We start from the raw sequence: 9,359 nt of genomic DNA on the forward strand, positions 1-9,359 counted from the left end.
TATTTTCTCCTTTAAAAAAAAAAAAATAAAACCAACCTAGCGAGCACGGCTGGCTGCAGCGCGGGTCAGTGCGTCTTCTCTCCTTGCGGTAAATAGGTGGTTGGCGGCCGGTTGGGATCCCTGATACCGTGGTTCCTGAGTGTTATCTGCTTCTTGAAAGTGTATGTGCTGCTGAAGCGAGCATGAGACTGTAAATCTTAATAGGAGTAAAGTATCTCACCTTTTTCTGGCAAACTGGCTGCAGTGTGAGCGGCTTCTCCTTGTCCTCATACCCAGCGGTGTGCCCTCGTGCAGAGCCTTATCGAATTGCCAGTCAGCGTGCTTCAAGGGAGCTTGGAACAGTCATCTGGTTTGCAATGCATACCCCCGGGAGGAAAAATGGTTGAACCTGATCGCCCAGGAAAACTCTTCATTGGAGGGCTCAATACAGAAACAAATGAGAAAGCCCTGGAAGCTGTATTTGGCAAATATGGACAAATTGTAGAAGTGCTCTTGATGAAAGATCGAGAAACCAACAAATCAAGAAGATTTGCTTTTGTCACCTTTGAAAGCCCGGCAGATGCCAAAGATGCAGCCAGAGATATGAATGGAAAGTCTTTGGATGGAAAGGCTATCAAAGTGGAACAAGCCACTAAACCAGTATTTGAAAGTGGTAGGCACGGACCTCCTCCACCTCCAAGAAGCAGAGGTCCTCCAAGAGGTCTTTGAGGTGGAAGAGGAGGAAGTGGAGGAACCAGGGGACCCCCTTCACGTGGAGATGATATGGATGATGGTGTGGCTATTCTATGAACTTTAAAATGAGTTCTTCTCGGGGACCACTGCCAGTGAAAAGGGGACCACCACCACGAAGTGGAGGGCCACCTCCGAAAAGATCAGCCCCTTCAGGGCCAGTTCGAAGCAGCAGTGGAATGGGTGGTAGAGCACCTATATCACGTGGAAGAGATAGTTATGGAGGTCCACCAAGAAGGGAACCCTTACCTTCACATAGAGATGTTTATTTGTCCCCAAGAGATGTTGGGTATTCTACTAAAGATAGTTATTCAAGCAGAGATTACCCAAGTTCTAGGGATACAAGAGATTATGAACCACCACCAAGAGATTATACATACCGTGATTATGGTCACTCCAGTTCACGCGACGACTATCCACCCAGAGGCTATAGTGATAGACATGGCTATGGTCGTGATCACGATTATTCAGATCATCCAAGTGGAGGCTCCTACAGAGATTCCTATGAGAGTTATGGTAACTCACGTAGTGCTCCACCTACACGAGGGCCCCCGCCATCTTATGGTGGAAGCAGTCGCTATGATGATTACAGCAGCTCACGAGATGGATATAGTGGAAGTTGAGACAGTTACTCAAGCAGCCGAAGTGATCTCTACTCAAGTGGCCGTGATCAGGTTGGCAGACAAGAATGAGGACTTCCTCCTATGGAAAGGGGGTACCCTCCTCCACGTGATTCCTACAGCAGTTCAAGCCGCGGAGCACCAAAAGGTGGTGGCCACGGAGGAAGCCGATCTGATAGAGGGGGAGGCAGAAGTAGATACTAAAACCAAACACAACTTCGGACCAAAATCCTTGTTCAGTGAAACAAACAAAAAGTGGAATCTATTCTGTCCTAACTATCCAAGGACAATTGAAAGGAAAAAATTTTGTTACTTTTTAAAATTTCCCGTTAAGTTCTCCATAATTTTTATGTTCTTGTGAGGAAAAGCAGTAAACATGTTTAATTTTACTTGCTTTTATGACTTTGCTTTCAACATACAAATGTTAAATGTGTAAGACTTGTGTACTGGGGTTGTAATTCTCTTTTAACTGTTCCTGAAGGCCACTATCTATTGAATTAACCCCAGTAGATGAGGCAAGCAGTACTAAGATTTTTCATGGACATCTAGCCATCTAAAATGGACAGATAATTCATTCTGCCTATATAAACAAGCTAGATGGGTAATATAAAAGGGTGGTTGAGTGTGCTACTCTTTAAGATATCAGGGTGTCTTCAGACTGAAATCTCAGTGTGAAAAACCTGAGAACAGATGCTTATGTAAGGAAAACGCTGTTCACTCAGTAAAGCGAAAAAAGCACATAGATAATGCTGGCCATATATTGCCTTTCTGACATTTCCTTAGGAATCTGCAAGAGCCTCCCCTTCCCCTTCCCCCAACAAGACCATTGAAGTGTGTGTTAACTACAGAATACTAAATAAAAAAGTTTGGCCAAAACAAACAAAAGTATAACTGAAAAACAAAAAAAAAAAAACCAAAACAAAAACCAAACCAACCTTAAATAAACCAACCACAGTTTGCAGTTGAAAAAAACCCCCAAAAACAAAAAAACCCAAAAATCAATATGCAGGTTGCAGGGCTATGGAATGCTGAAGAAGTTGTGTCCCAGGCAGTTCTGAGGTATAATGCACAGCTGAGCTTTCCAGCTCAGCCACTCAGGCAGTGGCTGTGACTGAACAGACCTTAACTAGCTGTCAGAGTAGGGGACCATGAAGAGAAATGGCAAAAGGTATTTCAAAGAGGGAGATCCTTGAGGAAGCCAAGACGTCACCTCTTGGATGCTTCAGAGATGTGTCCTGTCCCAGAAACCAATCCCACTTGTTACACAGACACAACCCTTCAGGAAACAAAGCTCAGTAGCCCAACCACTTGTGCCAGGTATGTACTTGGCCCTCCCCTGGTGTATTTCTGCTCTGAAACTAGACATTCCAGATCTAGGAGTCTGGGGAGATACCCTCTCAGAGGCAGCCAGTCCCTGGAGCATCTGAGAAGTGAGGTGTGATGAGTCCTTACATGTATACCATATGGATTGGAGCTAGCTGTAGTCATACTCACAAAGGAGGTACCTATTATCTGTACTCCACTGGCCTCTGCGGATGTGACCTAATGTGCAGTGTTCACAGCCCTGACAACTGCAGTGGCTTTGAAGGGTGACCAGACTGTGCACATCTGAATTTTCATGGTGGTGGATAAAAACAGCAGCAGTGCATGTGAAAATGGTATTGAAAAACACTAAATGAGATACCCCAATGACTAAATGTTTGCATTTCACGTGACCTAAACTGGGTACAGGTAGTTGCTCCCTTTCCATTTGAGTAGCACATATCCTCTGGTTGGTGATTTATCACATACACATTTGTAGGTAAGCCACCAAAGCACAGCAATCATACACTCAATGGACAGGTATAAGGAATTTTTTCCCTAAATTTAAAGGTGAGATGTCACACTCAGGAGGAGCTATAGCTCCCTATAAGGAAATGCCGACCCTCAGATAGCACCCTTCTTTTCATACAGGACCTTAAAAGAGGCAAGAAGAGTCCCGTCAGTGTCTCCACAAGTGGCCACTGTAGTCTTCCTCCAGGTCCTGCAAGCAGCACTGAGGGAGGGGCTGTGGGCCTCTAGAGAGGCAGAGACCCCATGGCTTATTTGACAGAGTCAACAACATACTACCACCACAATTTTATTCTGAAATGCTCAATCTAAACTCAAGTTAGGTGGACAGACTGAAGGAATGCAGAAGTAGAAGTCTTCATTCCCCCCCTCAGTGTGAAGGAGCATAGGGCCCACTGTGCTGAGGGAGAGATGACAACCAAGAAGGCAAGCAAGGTGTGCAGAGCAAGGGGCAGGAGAACAATCAGTTACTCAAAGTCCTTTTCATCTGTGGGAACAGGCAGAAAATGCAGTCTGGCCCATTTTTTGTGAATGGGGAAGAACAAGCTCAGGTAGGGGTCCTGAGATTCCCTCCCCTCCCCCAAACCCTGCAACCTTGTCTAGTTCTCCATGCTTGCTCACAAAGCAAGGGATCTGCCATGTTCATTGGTGGTGGCAGCTCAGTTCTCTACAATGGTTCAAAGTGAATGGTAATGAAAGGGAGTGGGCCACATGAGCACATGTAAGCAGCACACCCACGGAGGCAAGCATTCTCAGCACTGGCCAGGGCTTCTGAGGGAGGCATACGCCTGGGCCACATGTGTCTGCTGCATACTGACAGGGGCTGGCGCTCCCCAGCACCAGCCATTGTATGCCAGGTTCCTGAGCAATGCTGACATTAGCACACCCAGGTGCCAAATGACTAGGGAGCGAGAAGGATAGCAGAGGTCTTCATGCTTCCTTTATGCAGTCAATCCTCAATGTTGATGTTCCTGTTCTGATCTTCCCAGGAACTCCCTAGAGAAGAGCAAAGCAACACTGTAAGCAACCAAACCATAGGTGCCATCACTCCCTTTTTCAAATCCCCATCTGAAGAGGCAGGAACACACAAGGACCATGACAGGATGCCAGTATAAGCACAGGATAGACTCTCACTGAGAAACACTCTTTTTTTTTAAAAAAAATAATAATAATAATAATTGAGATTTTAGGGAAAGTTTAGAGAGAACTTGGATTTCCATTCATTCATTGTTGCACATTTTCCTCCCTCCCTGCCCACGCCTTCCCAGTTCGTTTCTCTCTTTGGGAGAAAAAAGGGGGGGAAAAAGCAAACTTTCATTCCCCAACCCCACCCCAGCCCACTTTATTATGCAGCTCTTATTCTCGACCATTGTCATGCAAATAATACCTTATCATATATTCTTTTTAAGCAGTTCCTTCCCTCATCTGTTTCAATGCAGTGTACATTATTTATCCCCTCTTTTTTAGTTTCCCGCCACCCCCATGTCAGTCCTGTTTTATAACAGTGGCATAATATAGTATTTGTCCTTTTGTGATTGAGATATTTCACTCAGCATAATGTCCTCCATGGTCACCCATTTTGTATAATATTTTATAAGGTTCTTTTTTCAGTGCTGCATAGTATTACACTGTGTGACTATACCACAGCTTTTCTATCCATTTGTTTGTTGATGGGCACTTCGGTTGTTTCCATTTCTTTGCTATTGTGAACAATGCAGCAATAAACACAGGTGTGCATATATTTGTTTCGGTGGCATTTCTGTTTTCTTTAGGATATATTCCCATTAGTGCAACTGCTGGGTCAAATGGTATTTCTATTTCCAACTTTTTGAGAAAGAGTCCTACGGCCTTGCATAGTGGTTGCACCATTTTACTCCCATTCACTCCCATCAACAGTGAATAAGGGTTTCAATTTCTCCACAACCTTGCCAGCATTTGTTGTTTGCTGCTCTGTTGAATTTTGCTATTCTTACTGGGGTGAGATGAAATCTCATAGTTGTTTTGATTTGCATCTTTGTTAGAGCTAGGGATTTTGAACATTTCTTCATGTGTTTGTCATCTGAATGTCTTCTTTGATGAAGCATCTGTTCATATCCTGTGCCCATTTTGTGACTGGGGTTTTTTTTACCTTTTCTAGATATAAGTTCCTTATCAGACATGTCATTACCAAATATTCTTTCCCAGTCTGCGGCTTTCATTTTCACGCTGTTGGAGAAGTTTTTTGATGCGTATAGAGATTTGATTCTTAGAAGGTCCCATTCATCTATTTTATTTTTTTCTGGTTGTAGGTTTGAGAAACACTCTTGGTATGAACTAGCTGACACTGGCAATGTCAGCCTTTGACACATCTATATTTTGGTTTGTAATACAATTCTTTTATAAGGGGGAAAAAATTACAGAAACAAAGCAATGACCTATCAATAAACTGTCCCTTTACAAAGTATCAGGACCCCCACTTTCATGTACCCAAACCTCCACTTTCAAAGTTAGACAGAGCCCGGCCTTAGTTTGAAGCATAACTGTGTAAGAATGTGTTGGTGAACCAAGGCCCACACACCCAGATGGGGATGATCTGCTATTAAACATGGCTGCAGCTGCTGTTTTCATAATGTTAGCATGCCCACACCATAAATACCTCAATTCAGCCCCAGGATGGGGAGCTATACTATCCAGGCCCCATCTCACACCAAAAGGCCATGGATCCTGTAGAAAACACAATTCAATTAAAGGGCTTTGTGCCCAAGGTAGTGCCCTGGTAAGAGTAATGGGAGTGGTGCTAGCATAAAAGTCCTTTGGGTACAGCTGGGCTAGACTAGGAGAAGGGCAAATATCTGGTTCATTCCAAACTTTATTCCTTATACTCATAACCCCAGATTCACCCCTGACATGTGTTCTGCACCTGGACCCAGGAAGGTGCAGTGGCTCTCCAAACTATAGCTTATCCCCTGGTTCTGGATGCTGGTCAGTGAGAAGCAGCCTCTGCTCAAGAGGTGATGAGGACAAATAAGTTAGGAGGAAGTGGTTTGAGACAGAGGTCCTCAGTCTGTAGTGTGTTCTGGGATAGAAATCTGACAGCAAAAATGAAACTCATGATCCACCTCAGGGCACAGCTGAGGTGTCTTGTGTGTGCACACACATGTATGTATACAATATACGAGTGTAGCTATATAGGTTATGGTTGTGTGCACATGTGTCCCTGAACCTCTTTGAACCATGTACAGTTTTTATTGTCATCATCGTTGTTGTTGTTAAGTGCCATCAAGTCATAGATGACTCATAGCGACCCTATGAATCAAAGACTTGAACACTTATATAACTTTCATAGTTTCTCCAAGTTCATAGGGTTTCCAGAGGCAAGCTATTTCGGAAGTGGATTGCTACTCCTGCTTCCAAGCTTGTGTTAATCGGGGAGCTCCACCAAACACTGTCCAGCATGGGTAACCATTATTGCTTTTGACACATCAGTGTCACAATGTTTAGCATTACAGTAGGCACGAGTTACCTCTGTACAGCAAATGGACAGATCAGTGCTATACCACTTAAAAAGAATGTTTGACCAAAAACAATTAAAACCAGGCCTCAGGGCCACAGATTAAAATTACCCACCTTTGGCTTGGTAGCATAACTTTCTATCCACTAGGCCAGAAGAGCTCCCTCTAGTGATCACCAAATCTCTACCATGATGTGTCAAGGAAAACACTTTCAAATTTCTCTTTATAAAAATGGAAGAATTCAGGAAAGCCTGTGTGGACAGAAGAGGGAGGGCCAAAACAGGCCACAGCTGCCCACTATCCTCTCCACCTACAACATGCAGGTACAAACCTGCGAGTCCCAGCATCGGTGGGGAAGCGCCACCTTTAAAAACTTGGATTTGGGTGGGAAGCCTGGGAGGACAGATGAGGGAGGGCTGGGCCAGGGTTCTTCCCACAGCCACCCCATCCTCTCTACCTACAACATGCAGGTACAAAACTCCAAGTCCTAGCAGTCAGTGGGGCAATCATATATATACCAAATCTGTAAGATTTACCAACCTCCCCTGAAAAACTCATAGACCACTGAAGATTAAGTTACTTTGAGGAACAAACTGGTGTCTGGCCTGACCATGTGGGGCCCCCTAACTCAAACAACAGGGATATCCTGGGCATCTCCACCAAGGTGCATCTAAATTCCAAAATCAATCTCCATAATAGTCTATGTGTTTCCTACTGCCAAAGGGGCCCTTTAGAGTAGTGAGAGAAGATCTTCACCCTGAAACCCACAGCGTCCCTTTTCAGCAGGAAGTAGCTAAGAGAATACGCCATCCCCTTTTCCTTATGAATCAGGGTGAAGTCTCTCTCAGGGAGGAGTGATAGGGAATGGCAAAGGACACACCGACAAAGGAGATTAATCAGAACTGACTTTGACAAGCACTGTGGCAATTGGACAATTAAAACAGACATTCGGATGGCGGGGAAGAACAACAAACTGGGGAGGAGGGTAGAGAAAATGGTGCAGTAATGAAAGAATGAAAACCCAAAATCCCTGTAAATGTTCATTAAAACGAATAAAATTTAATAAAATAAAATAAATAAATAAATTAAAAAGAAATCTTAGACCTCATATTTTCGTTCATAGTTTTTTATTTTTGCAGTGTCTAATGCCTCGCTTGCTTTATCGGCATCGTTTTGGATATTTTTTTTAAGCTCCGCCTGCTTTTTGCTTGCAGTGTCCTATATGTAATTCATCAATTTTGTTTTTCATCCATTGAAAATATTAAATCATTGTTCTTTGTAATTCTGTTATAAAGTTCCATTAGACTTTCTGGTTTCAGGAAATCCATTGCTAGTGTGTCTTTTTTGGCTGGTGAAACCTTGTGTTGGCCTTGTGGGGCAAGTGAAGTACCCTGCTTCTTTCAGGACATTGATGTGGTAGAAGTTTTCATTTCTGAGGTAGTAGCTGGTTTTTTATTTGACATCATTTGTCCAGGAGAAGGTTGGACAGGAACATAAGCAGATGCATGTACGGTGCGTGCACGCTCAGATGCTCGCGTGAGTGGGGAGGGTAGAAGCACACACTGATACATGCAGGGAGGGTTACAGGGGAACCTAAATAGTGAAGGAGAAATTCTGTTGTTCCCTTTCTGTAATGGCTTCCCACCTTGGTGGAGATGCCCAGGATATCCCTGTTGTTTGAGTTAGGGGGCTCCACATGGTCAGGCCAGACACCAGTTTGTTCCTCAAAGTAAAAGCCAATGACTTTTCTGTTTCCAGCGGCCTCCCCTCAAGTTACTGAATTGCAAGCAGTCACACAAGCTTTTAGGATGTTTCCTGACCCGATTAATATCATTTCCAACAGTCTTTATGTTGTCAGAGTAGTTACTCATTTAGAGGCCGCAGGGAGACTTCACTACCACTCTACTATTTATTCTCTCTTACTGGAGCTTAAGGAACTACTTCAACAAAGAGATGCACCTTTCTATATAACTCATGTAAGATCGCATTCCTTATTACCAGGTCCAATTTTTGAAGGCAATAATCAAGCAGATTTAGCCACAAAATATCTTTTTATATTTTCTGCTATAGAACAGGCAGTTGCATTTCATCAGTTGTATCATGTCAATTCCCAAACTTTGAGGAAAAGATTTGCCCTCACCAAAGATAAAGCACGGAAGATAGTTCTAGATTGTGCCACTTGTAGCCAATATATCCCCTCACAGCCTGTCGGAATCAATCCTAGAGGACTGAAGCCTTTGTCAATTTGGCAGATGGATGTTACACATCTCCACGAAGGGGGTAGGTTGAAATACCTTCATGTGTCGGTGGACACATGTTCGGGTATTGTTTTTGCTTCTTTATATACAGGAGAAAGTACAACACAAGTCATGTCACATTGTTTATTAGCTTGGAGTCAATGGAGAAAACCGGCTACGTTAAAAACAGATAATGCCCCGGGATATACTTCCAAAAAATTTGAATCCTTTTGTACCCAGATGGGTGTGAGTATTAAACATGGTATACCCTATAATCCCCAAGGACAGGGTATTGTGGAAAGAATGCACCAAACTATAAAACGTTTTCTTGAAAAACAAAAAGGGGGAATAGGGAATAGTTTCCCTTTAAAGGATAGGATTTCCTTAGCTTTATTTACTATTAATTTTTTAAATTTAGATAATGATGGAAAAACAGCTGCTTAACGACATGC

At 43.4% G+C, this 9,359-nt stretch overlaps 1 pseudogene; it reads left to right on the plus strand.

Moving 5' to 3' along the window:
* Nucleotides 1-378: 378 nt before the first annotated feature.
* Nucleotides 379-1,553, plus strand: LOC102877388 (annotated as a pseudogene).
* Nucleotides 1,554-9,359: the final 7,806 nt, after the last annotated feature.

The sequence above is a fragment of the Elephantulus edwardii genome, unplaced genomic scaffold (genome assembly GCF_000299155.1).
Source record: "Elephantulus edwardii isolate Elephantulus edwardi_28Jun2011 unplaced genomic scaffold, EleEdw1.0 scaffold00417, whole genome shotgun sequence".
Lineage (NCBI taxonomy): Eukaryota > Metazoa > Chordata > Mammalia > Macroscelidea > Macroscelididae > Elephantulus > Elephantulus edwardii.